This window comes from Lonchura striata, chromosome 3 (assembly GCF_050655825.1).
Source record: "Lonchura striata isolate lonStrDom1 chromosome 3, ASM5065582v1, whole genome shotgun sequence".
Classification (NCBI taxonomy): Eukaryota; Metazoa; Chordata; class Aves; order Passeriformes; family Estrildidae; genus Lonchura; species Lonchura striata.
In genome coordinates, this window is record NC_140705.1 from 106,972,966 (window position 1) to 106,990,032 (window position 17,067).

The window sequence follows — 17,067 nt, forward strand, 5'->3', positions numbered from 1 at the left end:
ATTTTCTCCATATTCACTTGAGCAAAGAACAGCACAAAGTCAAGACAATTCACTTGAGCAGCAGAAATATGGCATTCAAGTGCTTGTTTTGTCTAATTTCCTCTAGTGACTTCCAGGTGAGCCCTCAGTGCCGTGATCTGTAGCATCCTTTGATCAGCCTGCTACAAGATATTCAAGGAATCATAAGATCTCCAGATGAAGATACACTCCTGTCCATAAATAATCTTATTGCAGCAGAGACTTGTGTCACAGTTAGGCTGTGGTCCCAGCTCAGCTGGTGGGTGACAAAAATTCTCTGCCAGTTTACCCAGTCCCTCTGTCTGGCATGTCTTTCCACAGGGACTTCAAAAACATATTTGGCTGACTGAAAGCTGATGAGTGAAGAATGGCCAGAATATTCAGGAAATTACACCTTCCTCACATCATCTTTGTTTTTCTTTCAGTTAAATCTGCAGCTTAGGTTATCTGCTCTGTTGAGAGGGAAATAACATTCAGGAGGGTACTGTGTATTGCTCATTTTCATGCTGAGCATAAATGCTTTACCTGGTAAATCAAATAAGTCACTTAATATGAAACAATATAGCTGATAAAGAGGATCCAAGGGAGATGCTGAAAAACAGAATTGGTGAAATATTCTGGCTACTGTAGAAGAAATAATGTACAAGTTTTTGATTAAAGTGTAATTTATTGTCTTCATTGATGTGAGGAAGGGGATGCTAAATTAGTTCTTGGGATGAAAAATCAGCTGCCACCAACATTGTGCTCTCTACATAGAAAGAAACCAGTCCATGCTATAACGCCTCTTTCTGCTCAGGCAGCATTTAATTGGGTTTTAGGGGGTTGGGTTTGTCATGCAATCAGAAATGCTTTCATAAAGTGCACTCTCAGTCAGAGGCCACCTCAGGTATGGGGTCCACCATCCTCCACAGCACGTTTCCTGTGAGAGAGAAACTGGGGTCAGCCTAAAGGCCTGGAGAGCCAACTTACTCTGTTTGTTAGGAGCTTCATTAAAGCAGCTCCATTAAACCCCCAGCCTCCCTGGGGTGTTACCCCTCTGCACAGCAAGAAAGAACAGGATCGATCAGGAGGTGTTTTACACCCACTTTGCGTTGGTGAAAATCAATAGGCAGCACTGACTGAAGCTGCTTCACCAGCACTCTGCTTCTTTCCCAGACATAGAAGCATTTGTAACCCACTACAGCTGCTTGTGCTTAGCTGCAGCAGCTTTGTGCTGCCAAAACAGCAGAAGCCTGCCAGAGGATATTCAAGAATTAATGTGATCTAAGCCATAATGACTTTACACTTCTTCTTCAGTTTGGTTCTTATTTAAAGGAATAAAACTTTCCCTGGTGTCATATTTAGGTGTGGCCTGCTGCCACTGCCAGGGGTCTGCAGGATTAAAGGGACTGGGCCACAGAACTGGGCAGGGGGTGTTTTGTGCCTCCCTGCAGGGTGTAGGTGCCCATGCCACAATCACTGCTGCTGGATCTGCCCATCTTCCATCACACTCATGTCCCATCTTAGCAAAAGTGGACATGTCCAGAGCTATTTTCACTTGCCTGGCTCAACTCAGCAGCATTGGTCCATCCTGGAGCATCTGAGAGTTCCCCACAGATCTAACAAACACAGCACAAGATCTGTGAGAGGGGTTCATCCCTCTGGAGAGACAGCTAGAGGCCAGGTGCTACCCTAGAGATCCTCAGATGACACTAAACACACAGTGCTAAGTAACCCTCACTTTCTTGCTGCAAGTGACAAATATTTTTATTGAAAGCCTGTGAGGATTTTCTGAAAGCACACATTGCTCTGGGGTTATGTTATAGAAAGAAATCAAAGACCAAAGAATTCATCACGCCCAGACAGGAGAAAATGTGTGATGGTTCACAGGGGGTTTGCACAGAACCACAGCCCACCTTCTTGACAAAATTTAGAAGAGCATTCCCAGCTGAGATCAGGTGAGTTGATCTCAACTGTGCCACCAGTGGAGCAGCTCCAAGGACTCTCTTCCTCACCTACTTACTCTGGTGTGTAACTCAGGCCCAAGGCAGCTCCAGGGCTACAACATGATCCTGTTCAAGAGCTGATGGAAAGCCAGGCAATTGAAATGCAATTGCAGGAGCTGCTGGGTCACTGAGGTCTGCACTGCTCTCCACCAGACCTTGCTGGTTTTGTCCCCACAACAAGCAACGAAGCCACAATGTGATGAGGGCATGACATGAAATCAAGTTGTCATTTTTCAGAATGATGGAAATCCTCTATTCATTTGCAGATGGTAAAAAGGCTTCAACACAAATGCTGCTGCTGAGCACCAGCAAGAAACCTGCACTGAGAGCAGCAAACTGACAGTCTTTACAAAGGAGGTCAGGAGCTGCATAGCTGCTCTTAAAAAATATTTTCTCTACCCATCAAAGTCCCCTCTGCTGTCAAAGAAGCTAGACAGCAGGGAAAACACAGCGGTAAATCACATCCTGAGAATCTCACAGCATAAACTTCCCTTTGATTTCTGTGTATTAAACTATGACTACACAGCTATCTTTTTTTTTTCATGTCTTTGCAGCAGAAAATACAATACAGGAGGGTAATTTCTTTTCTGAAAAAACACAGACTTAGGAAGAGCTCATTTTAGCATGAGGCTATTATCTGTTTAAGTTTGCATTTCTTTGTTCCTTCTGTGCTGTTTTATTACCTCCTTCTATCAGCTATATTCAATGCCTTCTTAAATTCTGCCTCCAGCCACAAGGAATGTAAGCAAGTATAGCTGATGTAAAATGACATCCATGCCTTCATTCACTGAGCAGTGATTGCTGAGTACTTGCAGAGAAAGTCTCTTTTTTTTCTTCCCCAATACAAATCCCAAGGCAGCTGAGGTTACACAACCAGTTCATACTTAGTTTAAAATATGTCTCAATTTATATGCCATCTGCAGCACTCATCACTAAATGAGACAGCCACAAACAGGAAAACTCACAACAACAATAAATAACCAGGACTCAAATAAGCACTCTAGTTTGAGGCAAGAATCTACATTGATCAAAATGCTCAAATTGGGGCCAGCTCAATGAATAGGACAATCACATCACAAACCACTTGTCTGAGGCACACAGCCCACTTTCCAAAGTCACAGATATGTTTTCTGGCTCAGAAAATTCCTGACCTGCAAATCATTAGAGGGTAGAAGAAGCATCATTAGATGCTTGCCCTTTTCTTTACTCTTCTTGAGGCATCTGCTTTAGCATCATTGCCAGAGAACAGATGTGGAGGTAGGAGGGCTTCTGACCTGACCCACTGTATATGAGGATTGCTGTGGCCTTGGGCACAAATCCATGGGGCTGGGAGCAGGGCATGGATGTGCTATGGAAAGCAAGAGGCAGAGGGCAGTTCAATGGATGTCCTCACCTTTCCTCATAAAATCCTTTCTGTCCAAATTACTGTGAATTACTTAATTCTCTTACATTTCTACTCATGCAAAAAGAAATACATTGGGAAGACTTGTTACTGAAAAAAAAAATAAATAAAAAGCAAATCAAAGAACGTCAGTTTCCACATTTAAATCTGGACATGACCAAGTCAGAGGCAGCCCTGGTATTGTTCACAGAATAAAGCACTCCCCACAATGTCTAAACGCATTACAGAAGTCAGCCATGAGTGACACCATTGAAAAGAAATGCTAGAGTCATAGAAACTGGAGCCTTCATCTTTGAGAGCATATAAACCCACACACATCTATATCCCATGATGAAAATTACAGGACAAGTGGCATTTATTTGTTTGCATAGTGAAGACCAGGCAACATGAGTCTCCTAAGATTTCCACTAAAGTATGTTGATTGCCTTTGGGATTTAGATTTGCAGAGGGTTTCATAATTGCATTTCAAGGCACATTATATGCTGTGGAGAGGCACTATAATTTTTTTTAATTTTTTTTTTTTTTTAAAGCCCCAGGAGGATTCCTAGATTTTTGAAATTAGAGATGGAAAGATTTATCTTTCCCTCTGATGGAACCCCCATCAGAACAGAACTTGCTTCTAAAGTGTGCTGCCAAGGACTTGCCTAGTCTGGAATGACAACATTTGTATCTGGAGGCAACTCTAAGATTTTAAGGGTCTCACATTATAGACCAATCATCAACATGACTAGTCCTGTCATCAGCTTTTGCTCATTAATCCTGCTTTTTTTAAAACTCTCATCCTTCCCCATTATTATGGGAAAGTTGTTGAACTTCAGAAATATTTGTAGAAGAAGCCACTATGGTAAAGCTGAACAGACTTGTGCTCAGTGGTACTTTATTTTCTAAATAAATTCCTCTAGAGGTCATTAGGGATCTCTGTAGAGTAAAATCAGCAGGCTTTGTCCCTTGGAGCTCTCATGCAAGAGGAATAAATCAGAAAGCAGTGAAGCAGAATCTCTTCTTGTACCATTGTCTGCTTTTTTCCTGTTATTATTTTCTTTGAAATCTCTCACGCTTGATTAAAGGAATTTCTTCTCAGTTTTTATTTCTGGTTTTATTAAGCTTTTAGATAAAAAGCCTTTGCACGGCAGGAAGAAGAGCAACAATTTGCCAACTCAAGCTGCATTTACCATCTGGTACACAAGAACTTAGCAGACTGCCTGTTCCATCAATGCAATAATATTTTGTTGCTTTAAATGACCCGATGCTCTGATTTGAAGATAAGAAAGTTGGACTCAAGATGACTGATAGGGACATTCACCTCCTGTAATAACCTGCATTTCCTCAGCTGCTGTCACCAATTACCACAGCACTGATCACAGACTGATAATAAAAGAATATTACAATTTCAGAAAAACAGCTTTTCTGCTTTTTCCTTTCTGTACTTGCTTTATTTGGGTGTTGGTGGCTGAAGTGCCAGACACAGACAAGCTGCTCAGAGACCACAGAGTCCCATTTTCCCAGAGAAAGGAGAGCAGAACAGGGCCCTGGTCACATCACTAAAGCCGCAATTTCCAAAGGAACCAGCATTTTTGAGGGACAAGTGCTAGACACCTTAAGTAAGTCTTGTTTCCCAAAGGACATTATTCAACATATTGCAAGAAATGACAGTGGGATTTTTGAAACCTGGCTGGTCAACGATTGCCTCTGACATTAGACCTCCACAGATGTGCAGCCAGTGAAATAAAGCAGAGATTTCCTAGGAAGAGCATTACAGTTTGAAAACCTTAGAATAAATAAAAGGAGCACAGCTTCTCGCCCTCTTGATGTCCAGCTGGGGGATTTAATCAGCAGTGGCAAAAAGGAAAACTCAGTGATAACACAGATAATTCCTGTACCTGGCACTCTTCCCTGCCCCTGTACCACTGCTTTTGCCTCCAGTGGTTTGTACTTACTGGAAGCCACTGCTTTCTCCTCTTCCAACTCCACACTTACTCATCAGCTTTTGCTGCAGTGAACAAGGATTGTATTGCACACTGTGGTGTATTCAGAAATCAGCTTCTAATTTCAGGGATGAGGATGAAAAATTGAATGTAGAGGAACTGTTACTTTTATATATAAACTCTGTGCCTGCTATATCACCTACTACTGTATCACATGGCACCAAGTGGTAACACCAACAGCCACCAGCTACTGATCTTCCCCACAGTCAGTAGGAGCCTAAATAACAAAAACACAGTATTAGGGGCTCAGGCACAAAGACAGTAACAGAGTGTTCCCTGCAAAGTGAGACTTGGATTTGCTGGAACTGTACACTGAAGTGTCATCCTTTAATAGATAGAGGAAACATGGGAATAATCAGACAATCATAATTTTTGGAGACTAAGGAAAGCCTATTAAGCCTTACCCCCTGCCAGGGCATATATCAAATAAAACTCCCTATCTCAGTCTCTGCATGTACCAAATGAGAGAAGATACAAGAAAGGTGGGCTGCTTCCCAGGTTTTCACAGCTCCCATCACAAGATGGTGAAGGAAGGAAAACAGCATGGGGATAAGAGGCAATCAACCTCAGCCATCCCCAGTCAGAACATTTCTGTGGAATATTGGCACATCCCTTACAAAGCATGAAACACATATTAACCAGCCATATTTTTGCCACATGATAAGGAGAAATTATAAGGATTGTGCATCAAGGACACTTTTATCCCCAGACGTCATGATAATTCCCTTCCACTATAATACATTTACCAAAAAAAAGTAACAAGTAAAAGCAAAAAGGAAAGAAGGATACTGTCTGTGAGCAGGAGTCATGAATTTTAGGCCAGGTATTAAATCTTGGCTCACATCCACAGGATAACCAACTTCATAAGCATCTGTGATGAAGCAAGGGAGCTCACAATATAAGGGAGGTGTTCACAATACACTCATTGATGACAGCAAAGATAAGACCCACTGTGCACAACTTTGCTATGAAAAGAGCCACAAGAAGGATGTGGTCCAGGAAGGCTCTGGAGAAGGAACTCTTCAGCAACAATGGCAGCAAACCAGCTGAAATATCACAGCTTTTAAATATTGCATAACAAATTGTTATGTAATTCCTACTAGAATTTCTAAATATTATGCGTTATTGTGCCATGTATATTTTACAATGTCAATGTTTTAATTAAAATGGGATCTTATTTATGACTTGGAGGAGTCTGCAGCTTTATGAAGATTTCTCAGGATTCAGCCATTGCCCTATTGGTCAGGAGAGTCAGTGCAGACCCATGGAAGGAGTTTACTCCCACAGCAGAGCTGATCTCACTGACCACTGTCAGACAGGGCTGCAGCTTTCTTAGCTCTCCTATCTGGGAAAGGAGTGTAGTATCCTCTTATTACTCTCTCCCTCTCTCTTGAATAGATGAAGGGAATAACTCCAATACTGACCTTGACTTAAAGGCCTCGAAGAAGGCATTCTATGGTTATTTGAAAGAATGCCACAGACTTCATTCTGCTTTGTACCAGTTCCTAACAGAAAAACCAATCATACCACAGCAAAAATATTTTTAATATGTCATTTAACTATTACTGCTCCTGCTAGAAATGCCAGGACTAGCTGAGTTCCTTATCAGCTAAATCCTTCCACCTTGAAGAGTGACTGAATAGTGCAACACCCTAAAGCTATTCAAATTCCTTTGTTCATAGCCTTGTTTCTATGAAATGGTTATTATAGAAATGGGAGAAAGAGATGTTGCTCAGTTTTCTGGAACAGGAACTTATTCAGAAGATAAGTTCATATTATTATCTCTTCCATTTTTCTCTAGTGTGTTTACTGATGTTCTGCCCACAGGAGAAGCCAACCTTTCTTGATGAAAGAGAAAGCTGTTTGGAAACAAAAAAAGAAGATCAAAGAGGAGAGCAGCTCAGTGATGGAGGATGTCAGCTAGAGGAGGGGGTGAAAGTTAATGTACTGCTGACTGAAGAAACCATTTTCATTCAACTCCATGTGCACAAGATAAAAAGCAGAACTCACTTTCCACATATCTGTTCATTTCAAAAATTGTACAAAGTGGAAACTTTTCAGCCCACTATTCAGGTATTTTCATCTATAAGACACACATTAACCTGTACAACAGAAAAAGCATCACACAAGGAAGCAGGAATGGATTTGCATAGAAAAAGGGATGGTTATAATCCCTCAGAATCACAGACACTGATTTTGATTCTACAGCTCAAAATAATACAGGATTTTTTGTAAATTGTTGTTCTCAAACCCCAGATTTTCTCATCGCTGTATTTGGTGGCCTCTTCACTAAGAGACCCTCTGAATAGTTTCATGAGCCCTTGTTCCTCATCTCACATCTGAACTCAACCTCAGTGCAGGGGCACCTCCCAGTTTCAAACAGCCCTGGAAACCTCCCTTTGTCAGACTTCCTCAGGGAACCTAGCTGAGCTGTATTTAAAAACAGAGATATATTTCTTCCTGTCCTTTCCCAGGCACTCTCAAAGCTCCACAGAGCAGGGCCATTTTGCTTATAATAAACCAGGCACCTGGCAAGACATTCTGAGCACTTCAATAAAAGATGAAGAATGAAGCAATGATGTTTATGCTCAATGTCTCTGTCCCAATTGGCTTAGCCATTTAGCATCTTAGGTTGCTTACTGATAGGTCCACTAAAGCTAAGTACCAGTCACACACCATTGGCTTTTAGTGCTCCAAATACGGATTTCGGATACGCACCTGGATCAACTCACTTCAGTTGGCTGAACAGCATCACTTCATCTACCACTGAGCAGCAAAGAGAGAAGAAACTAAAACGCAGGTGCAAATGTGAATTTTGACCCTCCCCTAGATTCTTCTAAAATATCCTGGAAAAAGAAATATCAAAACGTAAAGTTGCAGGTTTGCTTATTTTGGTGTTTGCAGTCACGATACCAAACAAAGCCTGTTGGAAATCTGGCAAGGAGAATCTTTCTGCAGATTATGCTCCTAAACTAGAGCTGCCACAGGTTGATCATAATTATTAGACTCAATCATGTAACTGAAACTAATTCTTTTCCCTTGAACTCCCAAGACTCTGTAACACAAACCCTCCTGATTGTAACAATGTTTGGATCGACCTCCCAGAACAAAAGTTAGAAAAGCTGACCAAGAGATTTACGAAGATTGGGGTCACAAATTCTAAATTAAATGCAGGAGAACAAGATGTATCACACTTAGTGGTTCCTCTGTGTTCACACTCAGTGGCAGAGTCAGCTAAATTCATATTTCCTCACTTGACATAAGCTGCCCTAGTCATCACCTTATCGTTACAAATAGGGTAATTACTGGTGTACACATGCATGTGCAGCCACCTACAATAAGCAGTGGACTGCATGAGTAACCAACCCCAAATCCACACTACCTACATTAGCTGTGAGTAAAATTGCCCTGTCTTCTTAGTAACATCCACTGAGATTTCACACAGGACAGTGCCTGGTTATGCAACCCTTCTACTCAGGGCTGCTGCTGAAATATTATTTTACATCATTCACTCCTGCTATGTGGCCTGGAAATAATTTTCTAGAAGAGGCTGGATTAATTTTTTTTCCTAAGGAGAGAGCATTTTTTAAAGAGTGGTAGCACTAGCTTTAGTCTATGTGTAAAAGAGGGTTACATAAAACTCAGTATTGGTGCATGTGTTTTCAAGGGATGACCTTCAGACTTCTTTGGGATTCACATAGTCCCCCATGGACCTGCTGTGAATCTAAACAGATTGGTGTTGCACTATTGCAATGCATGATGTGGTACAAAGAGAAGCACTGAAACAACTTCTGCAACAGCCAGAGAGAGAGAGAGGGCAAAGGAGAAGGACATTGTAATACCTGCTTAGCCTTCTAAAAAAAAACCTGGCGTCCTCCTCAGGGGCACTCTGACTTATGCTAGCTATTAAGCTTAATATAGCAGATTCCAGCTATCCCAACCTGGGATTTATGGGAGATTGTTTTATGAGGCAGAGTAAAACTTCATCTTCGGCTCATGCAATTATAAAGCAACATATTGATTAGTAGTGGAAGAATGAATAACCCAGGGAAATCTTAATAGTTCAGTGATCTCCAGCTCTTGACTTTCTACCCCTCTCCTACCTTGCAGAGCAAAAGCAATTAGCCTCATACTTATCTCTGTTTCATACTCACCTGAGGACAGGAGGCTTGGACAGATAGGGAATATCTAACCCAGAGCCTGTTTTCACCAGAACATTCACTAGAAACCTTTTTGTAGCAAACTCTTGCAGTCAGAGTACTTTGCAGCTTGCCAGCCTGTCCCTCATGAGGTTAAGCTCTGCCCCAAGGTACTCAGCAGCATGGACAGTGCCACCATTGAATTCCACACTCCCAGCAGAGACAAGCCCAGCATTACAACCTGAGTTAGGGGGGGCTATGCTGCAGGTTGCAGAGTGTCACAGAGGGATGTGAAAGCCCCATGGAAGAGGGCTCCTCATCTAGCAGCCATCCTTCCAATCTCACATATACACTGAAAACTATTCCCAACAGGACTGTACTCTCTACCCTGCAAATTCTCAGATGAGCCACTACACGAAGACACACAAGTATCCCCTTCTCCTTGGACCACTTTGCTCCACCTGCTCCTGATGCTTTTAACAGTTCCCTTGACATCTGAGAGAAAGGGAAAGCTGGAGAGAAACAGCAGCAGGAGGATGGGGAAGGCAAACCTCAGTGTGACCTTTCACTCCCAGGCAGCCAAGAAGCTGCTTCTACTCCAGAGGGGACACCTACAGCACGCACAGTCCTGCCCTACCCAAGTGGGGCAGAGCAGCAGGGAAGTGAGGGGGTGATGAAATGAAAGCCCACTTTCATTTGTAGACCAGCACATGGCATCAGCCCTTTAGAATTTCCATGGCTGTGATCCCTCCTGCTGAACACGGTTTGGTCAGATTAACGAGCAGCAGCCCTGCTCACCACTGAATGCCAGCATTAACTGGAACACAATAGGAGCACAGGCCTAAGCCCCTTTTTTTGCAGATAGCAAACCTGTCAGCGGAGCAGGAGTGTTGATGTCATCTTCTGACTCAGTGACAGTGCCTGTTCCTGGGGTCACCCAGCATTCCAACACCATCAGCATCCCCTCTCTAAATCTCATCTATTATTTGCTCATTGTGGTTAGATTTTGCCTGGAGGAAGAAAGGAGTGACAGGCTGACATCACCTGCTTATTAATAGATGGGTAGAGGAGAATGATCTCCTATAAAGGCTTGGGTGAGGTTGTTCTCTCAGGGTGTGCTTGGAAGGATGGCGTGCTCAGGGGCAATACAAGCTGGTAACCTTTTTAGGGAAGCAGCTGTCTGCCCAATGGCTGCTTCTGAACCCTTGAACCACAACTTGCTGATCTTTCAAGGACATGGCCAACCCCACACTGGAAAAACAGTGCTGGGGATAACTGAGAGCAGACAAGGTCCTGTGGAGCAAATTTGTCTTTGCAAAGGAAAATAACAAGGTACTTCAGGGACTAGCTGAGTCTGGCTCCCACCACAGATCCCACAGCCATCAGTGACACCAGGTAAGGGATCAGCAAGAAGCTCCCCATGCAGCCCTCACTGCCAAGCGATCTCAGCCTCTGGACTGAGGCCTGCAGCTGGATGCAAGATGCAGTGGGTAAAAAATGTGAAATATCTCATTCAATCAGTAAATCTCCCCCTCTCTGCTTTCATGTTTCCTGGAAACAAACAGAAATGCTATCAAAGGCATTTGTTATTGAAAACTGTTTGTGTTAGAAAAAAAACAGACCCTTGGGAAAGAATTCTTTATTGCAGTTAGGAATGATAACGCCAGGTCATATGGGATGGGGTTTTTGTGATGTTTAAGGAGTTGTGTGTGACTCTTGGCATTATGCTTCCACAGCAAGATCACAGGACTGCAAGTTTAAAATTCATTTCTCCTGGGTCAACTGCTACATTAAGTTCGAATGCATCTTTCCAGGAGACTTTCTGTCAAGGAGGCTGCTAACAGAAAGTAAACTTGGAATAAATGTAATCCAAGCAAATTCATTACAAAATATAAATACACATTCTTACTTTTTTGTTTCTCCCAGGTTGAAGGGAGGAGCTGTCAAACAAGTTTGAGTTAGTCAAAACAGGGACACTAATACCTACTCATATTTCTAAGCCTTCTTTCACATAACTCCTACATTTACCCAATTCCAAACCATTTACCCACTTCCAAGCCTCCTACATTTACCCAATGCATGCCATGAAGGCTCCAGCACAGTCTCCTCTCAGCAGCAGCACTGCAAGATGAGAGATTTGTTTGTTTCTCTCAGAAAAGGCAGATTATTATGGTATTCCCTCCCATGTGAACAGATCGATTTACCCACTCTTGGCTGCACCTACCATCCCTCATAAATTACCAGCAGAAAAATTAAGAACAGGGCAAAGGCAGCCTGAACCTTACAATTCAGAGGTAAAGGTCTTCCCAGCTAGATAGCACTGACAGTGCCAGGGATAGCTGGCAGCCCTAACACATAGCAGAGCAGCTCTTTTAGGGTGAGCAGGCACTCTAAAGCACAGCACTAAAACCTGAGCACTCAGCAGCACCAAAATGGCAGATTTTCAGCTTCATTCTGAAAGCACCATAATTTGAGTGGTTTAGTGAGGAGGAATACTGTTATTAAGGAAACAGCTTTCTTTTCAGTGTTTCTCCTTCTTTTTCAAATGGATGGGAACTGCTGAGGAAGAATTTGCAGCACATCAAGTGCAGCACATCCATGTGCTCTCCCTCCCAGTACTGACTGCAAACACGAGAACTCACCAGAGGTCACTGCTATAAGTGACTTGTTCAGTGACACGAGTGTCCTGCTCCACATTCTTCTTGGGTATTCATGCTAGCAAGCCTGCCACAGCCTCTGGCTGCAGGTCTGCCTCATGACTCAACCCACTGAAGTCTTATAGAACATCATTTTCTTTTTGCTGTCTGGTTAATTTGCTTGCTTTCATCTATTTTCAAATAAACTCTTAGCATCCTCCCTGGGATTTCTATCAGCCAGGGCAGGAGGGAGGATGTCTCTTCCCAACAAAACATGCTCTGACCTTCACAGCACTGCCATGTCAGGAGAGGTGGGCCATGTCCATGCTTTGGGAACACAGAATTGTAAAGAAATGACAGTGCCACCCAACAGCTCTGTCATCTTTCCTGCAGGCTCCACTCACGCCTTGTGCTGTGGGGGAGGACAAAAGCCTCACTAGATCACGCTGTACCCAAAAAGGAAAGAAAGTTCTCACTCTCCATTGCAGAGGGACTTTTTACACCCCAAATAAATGAAACTGGTTCTTTCCTCCTTGGTCCACATGCCAAGAAATCTCTTTTCTCAGTCATAAAATCATGACAGTGTTTCAGCTACAGTGTTTATGCCTGAGCTGCTGTGAAAAAGAATCAAAAGTTAGCAACCAGAGGGGATCAGGTTTGCACGGATGCACATGTACATCAAGTATGCAAAAAATGCACATTCTTCTCTCCTGCTGTAACTTGCATGCAACCTTGGAAATACTGAGGTCAGCATTCCATTCACTGGATCTAAGTGACCAGGTTCTCCTCACATTCTCCACTGTTTACAGCCTAATAAGGGAGAGTGGGAACTCAGGAGGAAAACACAACAAATGGTCACTGCTACTATTTGTAAATCACGTTCCTCACAGAGTGACCAGCATTTTATGAAACCCAAATTCAGAGAGAAGAGTAAAGAAAACAGCAAACTAAGTTTGTTTCACCTTTTTACTACTGGGATAATACAGTCTACCCCACAATGGTAGCATCCAAGGTGGCAGAGATTCAGATTTGCAGACTTTGGGGACTTTGCATGTAAAATCACATTCAGATCTGAGACAAGGCCAAATCCAGAAAATCAATCTGATTCAGATTCCAGTGATAAAATCTCTGCCCTTTGCTTTCTTGTGAATTTTTAAAGGATGTGAAGCCTACATAAAATGTAGCTGGCTTTCACAGCTTTATTTTTGAAGTTTGATAAGTTTTATTCCAATTCAAAAGAAACACAGTGAGTGATAAGCTGACTGTTGCTTTTCCTCAAGAATGACTCAATTTGAATTCAGCAGCAGATAGAGTAACCACTATTTCATGGACAACCCCTGTAACTCATTGAAACGCCTGACCTGAACTTCACAGCTCTTGTCTCTTACAACAGTTTATTCCTAAGTCCAGGGTCTGAACTCCTCTTGCTGTGGAGAATTTGGGCAAGGAGTTATAATTAAAATTTTACTGTCCAGACCCACCTTTTATAAGTATTATTCCGTTTTAAAATCAGCATATTGTCCTATTCAGTGGTGGTACTGCTGTGCTGTAAGATAAGGGATCTTCCTGGAGGTTTTAGTACCTGGATACATGGAAGAAGTAGGCCTTCTTAACTGGAGACCAGCTTGGGCAGAAAAAAGGGAAGGTAAAAACATTTCTTCTAAAGCACTGTTCTTCAGAATCCCAGTCTGGCCAGCTGTATTTCCCAGCTCACATTCACTTAGCAATGGACTCCACTGTACAGTGATGGTGGGAATATCCCATCAGAGTGTAGTAGAAAATCCAAAGATGTGTCAGTAGCCACAGCAAACCGCTATTCTGCTGTTACCAAGGATGGGGAGGCTATAAAATTCAGATCTAGATTTGAATTGTGAATATTAAGGAACTCTGCCTAACTCCCAAGTCACATGTCTCATCTAATGGGTGTATTACTGCTTTACAAGTGAGTTGTCCTCATGAAATGTGCTATCAAATAGGCACCAAGCTATGCCCTTCCTATTTGCTGTGCCCAGGAGCTGTTTACACAGTACTTCATACACAAACATTTATTCAAAGGAGCTTTGAAATTGGCTAGAGGCCAAACGTTTGCAGATGGGTTTTACAAGACAGGGTAACTCAGTGCCTGGCTGGACACAATTCTGCCCACAAAGCCTCCTTAGGATTCCAGTTCTGCATCTAAGAGTACAAAATGTCACACACCAGAAGAAAAGGATGCACTGACAAATGTGCTCAGAGCCATCCCTGCCTCTCAATAAACCTGCTCCCCCACCCATTTCCCAACTTCCTTACTACTAAGTTGTTTCATTTTTAAGGAAAAATAGGAAATTGTCAAATATAAATTTCCACTTACTTGGCACATTGTCCTTGAAAAACAAAGAACTAAGGTGCATATTCAACAGAATTTAAACTGAGCATTAAATTGGCTGTAGAGCTCAGTCTGGTCCTGCAAAGCAATGCTCCATTTGCCTGCAGGATTTTCTATTTCTGTGCTGCTCAGGATAACAACAGATGGGACCCCTAATTCAAAGGACAATTCTTGAAGCTAGAGACAACAAAACTGGACCAGAATGTAAAAAGCAGGGTTGTTGCAGATGTGGGGAAAATGTCTATTTTCAGGGGAAAAAAATAAAAATAAAAAAATAAAGGTTGGAGTGCAGACAGCAGGAGAGAGTACACTGGACTGCTAAAAACATCTCAAGATCTCTCACCATATTTGTCTCCCTCAAAACCCATGTTTTCCCAGTGATTTCACTGAGGAAGCCCAAATTAACTAGGAAGGCAAAAGAGGAATCTTAGCTACAAGACCATAATTTTGTATGAAAATTTGCCACCAGCTCAGAGAAAGAAACTTTCTGTGCTACCAGAAGGGCTGGCTGGGTATTTTCTTCCAATGACTTCTGAACAAAAGTGCTGTTGGGTTTTTTAAAATTATTATTATTTTAACCAGAAAACCAAAATGAAAGCTTTTGTTCCAGGTCTTGTTGACCAAATTGAAACAATTCAGCTGACCTATTTGAGAACACTTCTTTTTTTAGGTCAATTTTTCATTAATCTCTGTCTGCCTCAGATACTACACTGCCTCAGAAAAGTGATGTCTCATGTTCTTCCATTCTTTTTTCCTTTACCTCTTCCTTTCCCTACATTCTCTGCTGGGATTTAATCTGAGAAGATGCTGTAGGATGTCATCCCCACTGAACCATTGCTGTGTACATGGAGATGAATCCAGCCACAAATCAGAAGGGAAGCCTGAGGCACTACAATTGATCCAGCGGATGTGGTCAAATCAAGCTGAAACAAAATGCTTTGACTTTCAGAATGAACCATTTGGAACATGTGATAAATTAATGATAAATTTCAGTATCCAATTTTGTCGAGCCATTTGACCAAAAGCAACAACTGAAGCATCCATTTTCCACAGGACTTGAATTCCAGCTAATGAAAAAAGCTGTGCATGACCATCCCAGTGACCTGCCACCCAGTGACCATCCCACATCCTGCAGAATGGGGCAATTCCAGTGCAGAGCCAGGGATTTAGCACTGTACTGGCAAAGCCTCCTAGTTCACCTGAACAGGATAAAAGCAGCACCAAGGGGTCGTGGGGGCAGAAGGATTTCTGCCATGAAAGTGCTGAGGAGCATGGCCAGCAGCAGGGCAGCAGTCAACATCATGTCTCACAGCTGCAGTGTTGTCATGCAGCCATTTTAATCTGGGCAGGCCAAAAGAACCCAGCAACACTGATGACAATAGTGTCATCCTTAAACTCATCCTTCTGTACACACGGTTCCAACATGGCTTTATAAACAACACTAAGAAGCAGCATTTTTCTAACACTATAAGCTTATCCACCTTCTCCAGCACTCAAAATTCTCTTCTTCTCCATGCCTCGATTCCCCATCTGTATGCTTCTGCCTGCTCTGGACACTACTTAGGGAAAGAAAGGAGTGTCTCTCAGTAACATCAGGAAAAGGTTTATCACAGTGTTGTAAGCACTCCTTAGAATTCTGGTTCTGAATATTTTCACTGCATGAATATTTGCTTGTACAGCATCTATTCAGCTGCAAATTAGCAGAGAAGCAAGATGCCCCAAGAGTTGTATTAAAGGGTTTTTTTCTTTTCATTACTGACTTGGATCTGTTGCTTCACTGCTTATAGATGTGCTTCACATTCACACTATAAGCACAACAATCTCATGTTAACAAAAGACAGCTGCCACCTGGATTTTTTTACTTCAAAGTGCATACAAGCTATACCTAAAGCTATCTGCTGTGTAATCAGAGTGACAGCCAAAATATTACTTACATATTTTGATGTCCCCTAACCGCAGTGAAATGCCCATTGAGCAGCTCCCTCCTGCACACCGCGGGCTGGTGACCACAGCAAGTTTGCAGCACCCTCTGGAGGTGAATCCTGGGCTTTTGGGGATGAAGGAAACCATCAATACTGCTCTTGCAGGATTTTTGGAAGGCTTTTAGGCAATGTCATGAGGAGCTGCTGATGTCTGGGCTCCCACTGGTATTTGCAGCCAACAGGATGTGTGGGGAGCACTGGTTTCTTGTAAGCATGGGCAATAGAATTGAGGGATCCACACAGAGATCCCTTTGCTTGGCTGTAACTCACTCGCCAGCCCTTGCACACATGCAGTGGTTAGAAGCACAGAATTTGCACCTCCAGCTGAAATTCTGAGCTCTGTAATCAGGATAAACACCCAGGAGAAAACCTTTGAAAAATCAGGACCCCTTTAGGAATCAGTACCACACTATGCTGCTCATCCTTGCTTTATATTTGATCCACACAGTAATGAAATTCCTGTATGAGGTCATTATCTTTGTTCCATTTTCCATTTTTAAGGAAAATTTGAATTTCTAGGTGCTGTATGGTACTGGAGGAGGAGCACTGAAATGT

General features: G+C 42.5%; 1 long non-coding RNA gene across 3 annotated transcripts in view; it reads right to left on the reverse strand.

Annotated features, from left to right (window-relative positions):
• Positions 1–799: 799 nt before the first annotated feature.
• Positions 800–17,067, reverse strand: part of LOC146768056 (uncharacterized) — a 75,279-nt gene continuing 59,011 nt past the window's right edge. For all 3 annotated transcript variants that reach the window (XR_014954035.1, XR_014954034.1, XR_014954036.1), the window contains exon 4: positions 800–937. This is a non-coding gene — a long non-coding RNA (uncharacterized LOC146768056). The remainder of the gene's footprint in view (positions 938–17,067) is intronic.